Raw genomic sequence first — 14765 nt, forward strand, 5'->3', positions numbered from 1 at the left:
GGACAGTGTGCAGGGATGTGGTGATTTTTCTTTTTTTGACTATAATTATTTTGATGTTTTAGAATTATCTATATTCAACTGATGTTGAAGACATAGTTTCATGTAGTATTTAATTTTCTCTTCTTGTACATTGTTTGGGGCAATACTGGGGGGATAAGAAACTATGTAGCTACCAATATCCTTAGCCTTGAGGAAGCACTGGGTTTTCATGTATAACTGTTATGAACATCTGTGTACAAGTCTTTTTGTGTGTGTGTGTGTTTTAGGGTGGCTATACTTAAGTTTCAAAGAAATTGTCTGAGAGCCCTCTAAAATGTTTGTACCAATTGGTTCTCCCATTTGCAATAGAGAGAGCTATATGTTCTTCTAATACAGACATTAGGGAGGATTAAAAATATGTCATGTTTTGTCTTTTATTGTTGCTGTTGAGAAGTCATCTAACTTTATTGCTTTCCTTTATATTGGAACTTTATCTCTGGTCACATTTATTTTATTTTATTTATATATTTTAATTTATTGGTGACCTAACCAGTAGTTTAGTAAAGTGAAACACCTGGAATTTCTTCTGGTACCAAATGACTTTCTGGGGAACTATGACAGCTTCCCAGAAACTTATTTCCAAAGTGCTTACATTTTAAAGAAATTGGGTGGAGGTTTTTTGTAAAATGATTTTTATTTTATATAAAATCACTATCTTTGGTTACATTTAATATCTTCTTTTTATCTTTGATGTTCTGAAATTTTACCATGATACAGATGTGATTATTTTTATTTACAGTGTTTTAAGTTCCTTTGGCTTCTTCTGTCTCAGATTTAGTGCTTTCCCATAGCCTGAGAAGTTCTTGGCTATCATCTCTGATAATTGCCTCATCTCTTTTATCATATTCTTCTTCTAAAATTCAAAGTTCCAGTACATTAGAGCATTTAATTTTTTTTAATTTTCTATTAATTGGTTTGAATGTTTCTTTTATATAAGTTATTTGGATCTATGTTTCCATTCACTAAGTCTTACTTCACCAATAAATATTATGTTCTTAATTATATCTAATTAGTTTTACATTTTAATCATATTGTGCATTTTAAGATGTTGTATTTTGCTCTTTTTGAGTATAATCAGATATCCTTTATGGTTTTCATTGCTTAATTGTGTTTTGAGCTTTTCTTCAATTTATTTTTTTATATTAGCCATACTTATTTTATATTTGGTTCCTTATAATTTTAAAGTCTAGTCTTAAAGGAAATAAATCTGCTCTCAGTCTATTATTTTAGATATCAGTCACAGTGTTTTTTTCCCCCTCTCTACGTTTTGTGGTTGGTTTTTTTTTTAATTGATTTATTTAAGTTGCTTATATACCTTAGACATTTTAGGGGGTTCTGGACCTGGCGCAGTGGGTTAAGAATTTCGCTGCATGAGTTCCTATTGTAGCTCTGGAGGTTTAGGACCCAACATTGTCTCTGTGAGGATGAAAGTCCAATCCCTGGCTCACTCAGTGAGTTATGGATCTCACGTTGTCATGGCTGTGGTGTAGGCTTGCAGCTGCAACTCCAATTAGGCCTCTAGCCTGGGAATGTACATATGTTGCAGGTGCAGCCATAAAAAGGAAAAAAAAATATTAAAAAAAGAATCTGATTGCAGCGGTTTGGGTTGCTGCAGAGGTGCAGTAGGTTAAAGGATCTGGTATAAGTCTCAGCTGGGCTCAGATTCACTGTCTGGCCCAGGAACTTACATATACCATGGATGGGGCCACAGAAACCAGAGACACTTAAAACTAAATTTTCCTCATGAAGCTTTTTGGAAAACAGTAAATATACATTAGAACACTGATGTAATTACAATATTTTTTTTTCTATTTTGCTTTTTTATAGCCTAACTTGTGGCATATAGAATTTCCTGGGCTAGGGGTCAAATCATTGCTGCAGTTGCAGGCCTACACCATGGCCCTAGCAACATGGGAGCTGAGCCACAGCTGCAAATTACACCACAGCTCATGGCAATGCCAGGTCCTTCTCCCACTGAGTGAGGCCAGAAATCAAACCTGCATCCTCATGGATACTAGTTGGGTGCCTTACTGCTGAGCCATGATGGGAACTCCACAACAGATTCTTAAGGAGGAAATTTTGTGTGTCTGCTCCCTTTGCTTAGTGCCAAGTTTGGAATGGTTAATGTTTTTTTGCTCTTCTCTTCATTGTGGCACCTTCATTTTTACTTTACTGTTACACCGATAGAGTGTCCATTGAGATCTTACCTTGATGAGGAAGGATTCTTATTATATTCCCTACCTTATCAGGTTCTAGACTTTATATCCTCTTTCCAACCCTGTGCAATCATCACTGGAAAATTAGGGAAATCTGAATTCGGCAAAATACTTCATGGAAAGATTGAGCTTCTGAGTTCCTCTTTTTTTTTTTTTTTTTTGTCTTTTTGCCATTTTCTTGGACTGCTCCCACGGCATATGGAGGTTCCTAGACTAGGGGTAGAATCGGAGCTATAGCCACCGGCCTACACCAGAGCCACAGCAACGCAGGATCCGAACCGCGGTTGTGACCTACACCACAGCTCATGGCAATGCCGGATCCTTAACCCACTGAGGAAGGCCATGGATTGAACCCGCTACCTCATGGTTCCTAGTCGTATTCGTTAACCACTGCGCCACGATGGGAACTCCCCTGAGTTCCTCTTTGCACTAATTTTTGACCATTGTGAATTTCTTGCTACATTTTAATTTTCCTTTTTTCCATTATTCATTTCAGTGGATTTTATGTGGTTGGTTTTCCAGATTTTAGTCTATCATTCCATTAGACCTGGAAATTTGCATGCTATTTTAAATGGCTGTTGAAACACAAGTGGAAACGTCTAGATAAGTCCATGAACTTGATACTTTTTTGATGCTTCCCAGAGGTTTGAAGAAAATAAATTAAATAATTTTGTTTCAGAAACTAGGGGAGTTGCCGTCTTGGCTCAGTGGTAACTACCTGACTAATATGTATGAAAATTTGGGTTTGATCCCTAGCCTTACAATGTGGGTTAAGGATCCAGCCTTGCTGTGAGTTGTGGTGTTGTTTGCAGAGGAGGCTTGGGTCCTGTGTGGCTATGGCTCTAGCTCCAATTTGACCCCTCGCCTGGGAACTTCCTTATGCAGCAGGTGTGGCCCTCAAAAGCAGAAAATAAATAAATAAATAAGAAAGAAATTAGGAAACCTTTCATGTAGCACAGTGTTTATGTCGAGTCAATACTTATCTGAAAGTATGTTATAATGAAAGTAAAACACCAGTGTCCCCATAATAGTTTCTAAGCTATCTCTATGAAAAAATAATCATAATCAGGACACAATGCAAAGAGATTAATTTCAATTGAAGTTTAATATGTTAACCAAAATGGTCTCAAAGTTATGCAATCCTATAATTTTTCAATCAGACTATTTATAATTATAGAGAAGAAACACAAGCATAAAGAGTTTTCTACATAGATGATTAAAGTAACACTTTAAAAATTATAAGCTGTTTAAGGTGTTAATTTGTTTAGAAATTATAAAAAAATAAGGCAACAATGTTTTAAAAAATGAAGAGGAGTTGAATACAGAAACCAGTGAAGTTGATAAATCTTACTATAATAAAGGAATCATCAAGATTAAAAATAATTAGCTTTGTTAAACCAGAACCATTTTGTGTATGAAATTTAACTTTGTAAGAGGCTTAAGTTTGTTTGTTTTTTTGTTTGTTTTGTTTTGTTTTTTGGCATTTCTTGGGCCACTACCGCAGCATATGGAAGTTCCCAGGCTAGGGGTCTAATCGGAGCTGCACCCACCAGCCTACGCCAGAGCCACAGCAGGATCCGAGCCGCATCTGCAACCTACACCACAGCTCAGGGCAACGCTGGACCATTAACCCACTGAGCAAGGGCAGGGACAGAACCTGCAACCTCATGGTTCCCAGTCGGATTTGTTAACCACTGCGCCACGACGGGAACTCCTTAAGTTTTAATTGTGATTATTTTTTATTTTGATATGTGTTGCTCTAGTTCCAAAGTTTAAACCAAATCAAACTCAATTGGTACATATCTATTATAAAATATGACAAAACTTTGGAAATATGTTGAAAACTACATATTGTTCTCCACCCTACCCCCACCCCTGCCCCCAAAGTATATGGACATTCCTAGGCCAGGGATTGAATCTGACCCACAGCTGTGAACTACACTGCAGTTGCTCTGAAAATGATATGGAATTAATTTAAGGGTTAGGTCAGACAATGCCACTGGCCCTAGTCTATCAGCAACCATATATAAGCCTTCCCTCTGAATATTGAAAGTGCCTCTCAAATCTTTATTTTCTTGTAAATTAAAAAGCAACCTAAAAACATTTTAATTTTTTAAACTTGATAATTTTTAAAATTATGAAACTAAATGGTCAGAGCCAGGGATTGGAGTCTTTTTCATACATAATTCATAAATATATGCACATACTTTTGTATTCTTTATTTGTTGAAATACCCCATCCTATTGAGAGCCACCAAAGCTTGGTTATTTATTTTGATATCAGCATTTGATATCAATGCTTGGCAACTTTTAGAAGCTCAAAAATATCACTGAATCAATAGCTTAGGGAATTTCTGAATTTTTATATCTCTGAATGTTTGTAATACACATATTTGTAAAGTTTTCACATATATGCATGCTTCCATACATATATATAATATATATATATACATATTGAATTCTGAAAGTCTCTATAGAGATAGCGTATACATATTCTTCATTGTTCCTGTATGAAAAATGAAGACTTAAGAGAGTAAGAAAAATAATTGTCCTAGATGACTATGCTAGTGTGGTCCAACTGTGATTATAATTGAGATTTCCCGTCAGTCACATTTTTTTGGGAGAAAAAATAAAATCATCCCATAAAAAATAGTCACATACTTCAAACTTGCAGTCTCCTACCTATTCTTATTCAGAAATATAAGAATAGTGGACCTTTGGCCAGTATCCAGAATACAACGTGGACATTTAGAGGTTATCTCTTTCAGATTGCTGCTTCTTAAAAGGAAACCTAGTTCTTTTGGGATATATTTAAGTTATCTTTCCTTATCTAACTCTATTGAGACTTGAAAGTATTACAGTCAGATTTATCTGTTCTGCCTTTGTGAGCTTGTTCTGATTTTTCTTTAGCCTGAACACATCTATATATTATTCTACATTTATATAAGGTTTATATTTGAAAGCACTTCTATATCTATTATCTCATTTTATCTTTACAACAACCATCTTGCTGCATAGGGAGTTACTATTATTAGCATTTTGCAGCTGGAGAAAATGATACTAAGGAAGGTTAAGTGGTTTGTTCAGTATCACACAATTATTAGAGGAGCCACAGGACTAAAACCAGGGTTTTTAAAACTTAGCCTGTGTAAGATCTTTTTCTTTAAATCATATTGCATGCTTTTCATATCCATAGTGTAACTGATTTATTAGATATGCAGGAAATATAAACAATACTTTATCAAATATTTGATTAATGACTCAGTATTTTTAATTGACAGTCATCATTTCATTTTAACAAGTTCTTGTTCATAAAGCTAAGCATATAACTTTGCTTTAATGCTATTATTCAATAAATGTCTTGAGTTTTTACTATACACTAGGCATTTTTCTAAGCAACATTTTTACCATGATAATGAAAATCATTTTTTTTTAAGGAAAATCAGTGCATCTTCATTCAGCTAAAAGGAAATATGTGAACATTTAAAATTAAGAAGAAATAATTTGGCTGTACAGTTTATACTCTATTCTTATTGACACTATATGGAAATATATGGGAATGAGAAGTCCAAATATCATTTTGACATATTCCCAAGATTATATTATGTGGTGATCAAGCTGTATGTATACAAAGTAATTCTATAAAAATAGAATAAAATAAATTAATGCTTTATCTTTCATCACAGGAATAAAGTATTTACATAAGCAAAATTTCAGGACCACTGAATATCAACTTTCCTAGTACAAAATGCTAATAGATGAAAATAATTCTAAAATATAATACATGTTTTTTTTCTCTTAATATTAAATTAATTTCAAATGTTTAATGACTCCAGTCTTCATGCTTACATATGTTTCAGTTTACTGCAGTGAGGAGCTCTCAGGCACTGTGTTCTTAGTAGTTCTCTTGGTGTTACTTTCTCTTCTTTTTAAAATATATTACCTTGTCAGCTTCTAAAAACACCTTGCTGAATTTTTTGGGGCCTTTTTAGGGCAGCAGCCATGGCATATGGAAGTTCCCAAACTAGGGATCCAATTAGAGCTGCAGCTGCCGGCCTATACCACAGCCACAGCAATGCCAGATCAGAGCCACATCTGCAACCTACACCACAGCTCACAGAAATGCTAGATTCTTAACCCACTGAGTGAGGCCAGGGATCAAACTCTCATCCTTGTGGATACTAGTGAGGTTTGTTATCGCTGAGCCATGATGGAAACTCCAAAAAATATTCATCTTAATAATACAGGAAGGAGAGAATAAGAGTGTTCAGGCAGAGGATTAAGGGACAATGCTATATCGATAGCAGTAGTGATGGATTATATTCTATTAGGAATTTTTACATTATCTTATTGAGTCAGCATTGCTGCTTTCCAGGCACCATTATATGTGCCATTTTTTTAGTCCTTACAATGTATTATTTTCCCATTTTACAGATATGGAAGCTGAGACAGAGAATAACTTGCCTAAGGTACTATTTTGCTTTCTTCACAGCAGTAGCAGTAGATACACTACTTGGAAGAACTCTAATGCATTCATATCCTAAACCAAAATTCTTTTCAAGGGTTGTTCAACAGCATAAATTTTGTTCTTTCTTACCATGAAAGGTATACAAATTCAATATTATTACAGGGCAATATTTAGCAAATCCATAGAAATTACTCTTTTTGCCAAATATATTATTACATGGCTATTAAGTATAATTAGTGGTTTCAGTTCTTTGTGAGATAAGAATACATAAAATTTAGTCTTTTCACAAAGGCGCTATAAAAACAAATTTAAAAGAGAACATCTAAGTAAAAAATAAGTATCATAAGGTAGGTACAGATAAACTGCATATTTAGAGGAGAGAAAAAATTGAACCAACTAGGAAGATTTAGGAAATACTGACTAGACAGACTGTGAGTTGGATCTTGCAGAGGGGATAGGACTTAGCATTGTAAAGATGGGTGCATTCATGGTGTGTGGTCATGTGTGTGTTCCAGACATTCTAGTCCTAGGGCATCACACAAGTAAATTCATAGATATGGTGGGCACATACTTGACACTGAAATGGTTCTATAACTTTTGCCCACTAGGATTGTGAGAATTGCAAATGCTGTAGAAAAATATTAGGCTGGTAAAGAGAGTGGTGGTAATATCCTGGAGAGCCATGATGCAAAGGACAAAGGATTAGAACTTTATTTTATTGTTAACAGGGAGTCACATATATAAATTTCTATTTAAATAATTATGTGATCAGAGTTGTACCTTAGGAAGATGAGGATAACAGTAGCACATTCTTCGGATTATTAGGGAAGAATCTAGAGTTAGGAAAGTGAGCTAGGAGAATTTTAAAAGATTCCATGTGTAAAACTATATCTTTGCCTACATAGGATCCCTAGGTGTTGATTATGTGAAATGTTTGCATAAAAGGATAATGTACTATGAAATAAATCAAATGTTTTTGAGAATATTTTTAATGGAGAGTGTATAAATTAATTAAATCTAATGAAGAATTAAATACTTGGGTTTTTAATATAGAAACTTTTGCAGGAACAAAGTTGGATATCAAAGCAAAAATCATTATAACATTAAAGTTAATAATAAACAAACTATCACTTATAAAATTAGTGTCCATGGAAGCATTTTCCACAACAGTTAACCCTAGTATCCATCTCAATATTTGCATAGTTCATTATCTTTCCAGTTGTCAGATGTTGTATCTCCGTAATGGTAATGGAATTTTGTCTCTGTTTTGATTGAGAGATCATAGAAATTTAAAGTAGATGATCAAAATAATTGGATTACTCACACAAATCAAGCATATAAAAGGGTTAGGTTATAGGCATCTGGAAAGGATTTGAGAGAGAGAATTTCTTTGAAAAGAGCATGATTGGGATTCTCATTGTCTGAGCAAATGAGCATACATAGGAATGTGACTGCTTCTCATCTTGGATTTTCAGATAGATCACTAGGCAGCATGAAGTGTGTTCTTTGCGATAGAAGGACACAGTGAACCGAGTGCTAAAGGGCAAGAGCCTGACAAGACCAGTGTGGGTCAGGGAGAAGAGGGCAGCATGAGGGCTTACGTCCAGAATGAAGGAACATGACCCTAAGAAGATGCAAGAAGCTGAGGGGAGATACTAAGCAGTGAGCCAAAAGACAACAAAGATTGTGTCACAAAAGTTAAAATTGGAGACATTCAGCAAGAGCATTACTCAAAACACAGAAAACGTGTTAGATTTAAGCATTTCCTGAGAAAGAGCTTGAGACCCACTTATAATAGGAGCAATAGCTTGAGAAATTTTTGCCTCCTCTGGCTCCCTGCCTCTTTCCACATCTTTCTGAAGTTCCTTACTTTAGTCTTGTTTAGGAATGGTAGAAACTCTAGCTGGTAATAGAAGGGATAAAAATGTCATATAGAAATATCATACAAGGAAAGAGGGGGGAAGAAAATAACACCCTTCCTCATCGAGAAACTACAGGGATTTTCCTCTAAAAAGTGCAGAAATTGGAAAGATTAACTTGTAGGGAGAGCGAGAGAATGGGATTAAATAAGATTCTTGGGAAAGATGAAGACTTTCAATAGATTTTGCCAAAGGATTTTCTGACATTGCTAATCAAGCATAAGGTACAGAACACCATTTCAGATTATCATATAATTTTGTGAGAAAAAAATTGACAAGTGAAAAATAAAATATTATTTGTGCTTCATATTCATTTAAAAATAACCTTAAATAAATGTCTACATTTTAAAATAAATAAAACACACATATTTTCATAATTTTACTAAATATTTGAAGACAAAGGCCCAAGAAAACCTTTTACCATATATTTTAAATTCATTAACTTAGCTTTAAAAAAAGTCAGGGTAACTAATATACATAGTTCTAAAAGCAAAATAATATTAAACTTATACATATAACTTTTATCAGCTCACCCTCCAAATAGAGTTATATCAGATTTTTTCTTAAGTAGTCACAACTTATTATTATTACGTTTTCTTTCTAGGGCCACATGTGTGGCATATGGAAGTTCCCAGGGTAGGGGTCAAATAGGAGCTGCAGCTGCCAAGTTATGCCACAGCCACAGCAATGCAGGATACTCAATCCACTGAGCAAGGCCAGAGATTGAACATGTATTCTCAGGTTACTAGTTGGGTTCATTACTGCTGAGCCATAATGGGAACTCCCTATTATTTTTTTTATATAATCATTTTCATAGTTAAATCATAAAGTGTATCAGAATTATATTTCCTTTGTTGTGAACTTTTTTCTTAGAACTAACTTAATTTTAAAATTTTAAATGATTTATAAATAATTACTAATATTGCTCAAAGTTTCCAACAGAACTATAAATATTTGTTAATACAATTAAACACATTAGATGTTTCTATCAGTTTATTTATTTATTTATTTTTATTATTATTTATTTATTTTTTTTGTCTTTTTGCCATTTCTTGGGCCGCTCCTGCGGCATATGGAGGTTCCCAGGCTAGGGGTCGAATTGGAGCTGTAGCCACCGGCCTACGCCAGAGCCACAGCAACGCGGGATCTGAGCTGCGTCTACAACCTACACCACAGCTCACGGCAACACCAGATCTTAACCCACTGAGCAAGGGCAGGGATCGAACCCGCAACCTCATGGTTCCTAGTCGGATTCCGTTAACCACTGTGCCACGACGGGAACTCCAGTTTATTTTTTTAATTGAATAAATGCCTTACAGAACCTTCCATTTAGGCCAATGATCTATTTGGAGTTAATTATTATCTTTTTAAGGTTTCCAGATCTGTGATGAGATTCTTTTTTTCATTCTTAATGTTGGTTATTAGTGATTTCGTTTTCCCTTGATAAATACTTCTAAATTTTCTTAATCTTTCTAAATAGCAACATTTTGAATAAAATTTTTTCTAATTCTAGTATATCTTCTACTTCATTAACTTCTGATCTTTTTTCGTTTTCCTTATACATTCTGTGGGTTTAATTTGCTCTTTTTTTTCTGACTTCTTGAAATTGTTATCAAGATAATTGATTTTTTTGCTTTGTCTTTGGCTAACATATGCATTTGTTTATTATTTTCCTTTTTAGCTGATTCATAGTTTCATACCAAAAATTTTATATGCAGTATTTTTAATTCAGTTTAAAGTATTTTATTGCTTGCACTGTTATTTCTAGTTAGTGTCATGTGTTATTTGGCATTGCAATACTTGATTTCTAAATATTTACTGATTTTTTTTTATCTAGGTTTTAAAAAGTTGACTTCTAATTTATTATCATTATGTTATTCTGCATAAGTATATATACATATATATATATCGACTGAAATACTTTGATATTTATTTATTGAAACTATTTTTATGGCCCAGTATAATTTAGCTTTTGTATATTTACCATGTGTATTTTAAAGTGCATTCTTAGTTATGAAAAACTGATATATAGATTTAAATAAGGTAAATTTTGTTATTCCTTTTGCTTACAACTCATATATATCTCTGCTAATTCTGTGTTCTTTTTGCCTTTATAGTTACAGATTGAGGTTTAAAATTTTTCAAATGTGATTTTGAATTGGTATGCTTCTTCTTGTTCTGTCAGACTTTGTATATATTTTGAGGCTATTTATTAACTGCAAAAATATTTAAGACTGTTACATATTTCTGTTGGATTGATCCTTTATCACTACTAAATAAAAATCCATCTCCCTCTCTAGTTATACTTGTTGCTGGTGGAGAGAAAATACTTGCAAATCATATATCTGGTAAACATATAAGAACATATTCAGAACATATCAGAGTTTCCATTGTGGCTCAGTGGGTTAAGAACCCAACTAGTATCCATGAGGATGCAGGTTTGATCCCTGACCTTGCTCAGTAGGTTAAGGATCTGGCCTTACTGCAAGCTATGGTGTAGGTCTCAGATATGGCTCAGATCTGGCATTTCTGTGGCTGTGGTGTAGGCCTTCAGCTATAGCTCCAATTCCACCCCTCGCCTGCCTCATGGGTGGCCCTAAAAAAAAATATATGCAAACTAAAGGAAAACAACAAGATGTTGAAATGTACAGATGACTTTTGAACAATATGGGTTTGAATTGCCTCAGTCGGTGCACTTATATGAGAATGTTTTTTCACTACATGGGTACCACAGTACTACACTATCCACAGTTTGTTGAATCTGCAGATGCAGAACCAACATAGAAGACTGACTGAAAAGTTATATTCAGATTTTTAACTGTGCTAGGGATAGGCACCCCTAACACTCACGTTGTTCAAAGGTCAACTAAACTTTTTTTTTGTGGTAAAATATATATAACATAAAATTTACCATTTTAATATTTTTGAGTGTAAGATTCACTAGCACTGAGTACTTTCACACGACTGTGTGGCCCTTACCACTATTCATCTCCAGAACTTTTCTATCAACCCAAATGGAAACTCTGTTCTCATTAAATTAATATCCCTTTTCTTTTTAAAGGATGTCATGATAAACATTTATTTTTGTTTAAATCTAGAATTCCATAGCTGTGACTACAGACATTTTTGGTCAAAATTGATTTGTCATTAGATCCCTTTAAAGGTAATATCAAGATCTTCACAGTTGACTGAAATAATGTTTATCATTCTTTCTAAAAATGTGCAAGCATAAAACTAGATTAACTTGATTGTATCTGTAAAGTCAAAACAAAACTCATAAATTCTTAGAAATAACTGTAAAACCAGTACAGTTCATTTAATGTATCAGTGAATTGAGTAGATCAAGATATAGTAAATAAATTCAAAAATTTAAAAAAGGAGTTCCCGTCGTGGCGCAGTGGTTAACGAATCCGACTAGGAACCATGAGGTTGCGGGTTCGATCCCTGCCCTTGCTCAGTGGATTAAGGATCCGGCGTTGCCGTGAGCTGTGGTGTAGGTTGCAGATGCGGCTCGGATCCCGCGTTGCTGTGGCTCTGGCGTAGGCCGGTGGCTACAGCTCCGATTTGACCCCTAGCCTGGGAACCTCCATATGCCGAGGGAGCGGCCCAAGAAATAGCAACAACAACAACAACAACAACAAAAAGACAAAAGACAAAAAAAAAAAAAAGAAAAAATTTAAAAAAAAAGTGCAGCTCAATCAAACCATTCATTTAAATATACGTAACACTTTTTTTTTTTTTTTGGTCTTTTTGCCTTTTCTTAAGCCGCTCCAGTGGCATATGAAGGTTCCCAGTCTAGGGAGTCTAATCAGAGCTTTAGCCACCAGCCTACACCAGAGCCACAGCAATGCAGGATCTGAGCCGCGTCTGTGACCCACACACACGACAGCTCACGGCAATGCCAGATCCTTAACCCACTGAGCAAGACCAGGGATCAAACCCGCAACCTCATGGTTCCTAGTCGGATTCATTAACCACTGTGCCACGACGGAAACTCCGATATACATAACACTTTTCATTCAAATAATTTCTCACAAGTTTAATATGATGCTGGCTACTATGACACAAATAATTTTGAGGATGATAATCCCAGATTATCAAGGTGTGTTATAAAAACTCTTCTCAGTTTTAACTACTGTGAATGTGTGTACCTCGCTTGGCTTTGTTTAGAGCAATATTTCTCAAGCTTAGTTGCATACCAAACTAAAGCAGGGAGCTTTCAAAAATGCTAACAACTGACCCTCACCCCTGAAAATTCTGTATAATCTCTCTGGGATGTGTCCTGAGTATTGCAGTGTCTTAAACCCTCAGAGGTGAACTGGTGATCAGTTAAAGTGTCCTGTCAAAGTTAGGAACTGTGGACTTATATTAATACATTGTTTTTATTATTAGTTCATTAGATTTTAATTAATATTGAATTACTTGGAACTAACAGTAGAGGAGACCAGATATAATGCAGAACCAAAAATTTAACGACAGTATTGGTTATAGAAATTATCCAAAGGGTGCTTGTATTAATCTTTTTTTAATTTGTCACCAAAAGAAGAACACAAGTAAAAATTTTTTAACAGAAATTATCTATCTCCAAGTTCATGTCTGAGGACAAAAAAGGTCTACAAATTCTCATTTGAATAGTGTCTCATAATTACCTAGCATTGTATAAGTATGAAAAACAACCTAGCTCATTGGTTCTCAACTGTGGGCTTCATATATTAAAATTATCTGGTAAGTTTTATTTTATTATTTTTATTGAGGTATGATTGAAATTGTTTTGTTTTTTCAAAAGCCATCCCATGTTCCACTTCTCAAGATAAGAATGCCTGGAAATAAGAGTAAAATATCAATACCTTTACAAGGTTTCCAGGTAATTCTGTGTTCAAGCAATGGTGAGAATTATTGGGACAGACGATTATTTGAAAAATATGCAAACCAAATTGGGAATTTTAAGAAAAATATAAATGCAGTTTTTTCCTCTACACAATTTTTAAAGCAGACTTGTAAATAAATTATAAATAAAATCTAATTTTTAAAATAATAAGGAAATTTAAATATACATCCATATTTAACTGTCATTCTCATTTATTTTGAAATAATTAAAAAAAAACCCCTGCAATTTACTAGCTATGTTCTACTTGTCCCTTACTCTTTTCTTAAACCATTTGCAAGGGACAAAATTGACTTGAACTCTTTGGAAGATTCCTTCTTTTCAGGAGACAAAATGGCAAAAAGATTGACAAATTATAAGACAAGAAGATTTCAAAAAAGTTAAAATGTGGTGCAATGAGGTGGAAAGAAAATAACAATGTGCATTTTAAGGATTTGAATAAAGTAATTTTCAAATTATCTACAAAGTTCAGGGGGAAAAAAGATTGATAATTTTAGTGACATTTCATTCAGTAGCCATTTGCTGAAGTATTCTTAGCAACACTTCACAAATAGCATAGATATAAGACTGACAGAAGATAATGTCAAAGCATCTATAAATATGTGATGAATTGTGGTTTAATTTTTATGAAGGTTTTCAGTAAAATCACGCTGAAAATTCCACCAAGTCTTTCATTCAGTGACACTCATTTATTACCTACTATGTGTCAGGCACTGTGCTGGAAGCTAGGGAGTTACAAGGGTGGGAGAATTTATTAATCTTTATTGTATGTTTTGAGCAATGAACAGACTGTCAGCAATTACATTTAATGTGAGTGCTATAAATGATATTATTACTATTACTAATAGCAGATAACTGCAAAGAGCATTTGCTATATAGCATTGTTCTAAGCATTTTACATGTATTAACTCATTCAATAATAGAACATAAGCTGCTCTTGTTTTTCAATGAGTAGATAGCTATCAAATTCTTGTGACACCAGAGAAAACTTCCTGGAGAAGGTGGTGATTGAGCTGTATTTAAGCATAAATAAGACCCAATCAAGCAAATCACTGGGAGATAGTCTAAAAAGAGAGAATAGCATTTGTAAATGTACGGATGTGGTTGTATAGGGCATCCCAACTTGTTCATTAAACTACAAACAATTTGGCATATTTGGAGAATTGGGGATGTGGAATAGTGATGGGGGAAAAGGATGGAAAACATTCAAGTATAAGGAGTTCCTGTTGTAATTCAGTG

The sequence above is a fragment of the Sus scrofa genome, chromosome 2, assembly GCF_054392235.1.
Source record: "Sus scrofa isolate SSC_HxYL_T2T_F1_AM1 chromosome 2, Sscrofa_HxYL_maternal_Yorkshire_Landrace_v2.0, whole genome shotgun sequence".
Lineage (NCBI taxonomy): Eukaryota > Metazoa > Chordata > Mammalia > Artiodactyla > Suidae > Sus > Sus scrofa.